The sequence below is a fragment of the Trachymyrmex septentrionalis genome, unplaced genomic scaffold (assembly GCF_001594115.1).
Source record: "Trachymyrmex septentrionalis isolate Tsep2-gDNA-1 unplaced genomic scaffold, Tsep1.0 scaffold220, whole genome shotgun sequence".
Lineage (NCBI taxonomy): Eukaryota > Metazoa > Arthropoda > Insecta > Hymenoptera > Formicidae > Trachymyrmex > Trachymyrmex septentrionalis.
Genome location: NW_017305376.1, coordinates 152,013 through 153,925, shown reverse-complemented (window position 1 = coordinate 153,925; position 1,913 = coordinate 152,013).

The following is a 1,913-nucleotide window of genomic DNA, read 5'->3' as shown; positions in this document are numbered from 1 at the left end:
AAATCGTATGTATTGCTTTCATGTCAATGCCTAAGAATGCCTGAATCTCGCGGTATGTTATGTGCCGGTCTCGCTCAATCATTTCACGCACAGCATCAACATTAGTGGCAACAACAGACGTGGATGGACGACCTTCACGGAATTCATCACTAAGAAAGGTACGTCCATGCTGGAATTCGGCAAACCAATTATAAACAGTCCTATTGGATAGTGCTTCATCCCCAAAAGCCAAATGAAGTCGATCGATGCATTGTTTCGGAGTTAGATTATATTTGTAATCGTATAAAAATCATTGCCCGAAAATTTTCTCGCGAAATTTCTATTTTCTTACAAAATAGCTTCTTTTAAAATACTATGCAAACAAAACTAGTTAGCTTGGGTACAAACAGTCAATTGAATTATAGGTTAAAAACGTCTAATTTTACGGATATGATAGTAGTAGAACGTTGGCGCCACTGGAAGTACAATACTAGATTGCAGAAACTTTTCCAGCACCCTACGTATGAGATAGGTGCCTGACATGAGATAGCGACGTTTCTGTTAAACTAATAAACGCTATCTATTGGTTTCACCATGAATTTATTGCTCTTGGATTGAAAGTTATTTAGTGAAAAATTCATTATTAGATCATTCTTGCAGTCGTTGTAAAAAAAAATTATAGAATTGGATGTTTTCAAGTTTTGTTGAGATGAGCCTTTAAACCTTTTTTATTATTATAAGTAAATATTTGACAATAAATTTTTTATGTAGTAACAAAATAAGATCGTAATAGAAAAATACGGTGTATATTATATTGAATTGCTTAATTGAGAAGTTAAATTTGATGATTGTAAAACCATAAGGCGTTGAAATTGTAATATGAGATATCTAGGGTATTTTTAATATGAAATAACCTATGCTCCTATGTCATAGTGAAAATCGTTACTAAAGTATAAATGTTATTGTATATACAATAATAAAAAGGACATGAATGAACATCGAGTATCTATTTTTCCGATGCTTGATTTCAACTTCCTAAAAGATGAATCCTAGATACAATGCATCGTATGCTTATTTTGCGCGCACACTAGCTGTGTTTGTTTGTATTTTACAAACATTAAACAAAAATTAAAAAAATTTTTTAATTGCAATACTGATGTACTTTAAATTTTATTATCGATATCTCGGGGCATCTAATAGAAGCACAATTTTTTGACTTTGCAATTTGCACACTTTTTACATTTCTTTAATTTTCGAAAATCATAGAATTTGATTTAAATTTTATATAATATTATCTTAAAGCTTATTAAATTCCCTTCAAAATAACTTATTATTTTTTTAAATTCTGCCCATACACTTCTAGCATTTACCCAAAATAAACTCGGTATCTCATAATACGGGCCTTTTCTCAAATATAAATTTTATTAAATAATTTAATTTTATTTCCATTATTTATCTAATTTTCATTCATCTTTTGATCTTGACTTACAGCGTAGCGACGAATTACTCATAGTAATTGACATGGTGGATAAATAATTCTATTTGATTTTGTACAATTTTAACAACAATGAAAGATCTCGACAATAATAAAGAATTTTAACAATAATGAAATATTTTGTGTGCAGAATTGTCGCAATTCACAAATTAGAGCTAAACTTCGATTACGGCGAGTTATGTGTATATAACATCTTGTCTCTCAATAGAGTAGATAAGTCACATGATGCATAACAAATACTGTACGTACGAGAAAGTGTACCAAGGTAACGGGCGTATTTTTAATTCGTAATACATAATTATGATATTGCGAAAAATTGTGACATTGATGTATGTCGATAGTATGTATTTCATGTTACATAGCTGTAAATTGAGATGACACAATATCAATTTTTCATGCTATAAATGCGGCAAAATGTTCTGTCGCGTTTCTAGTATCA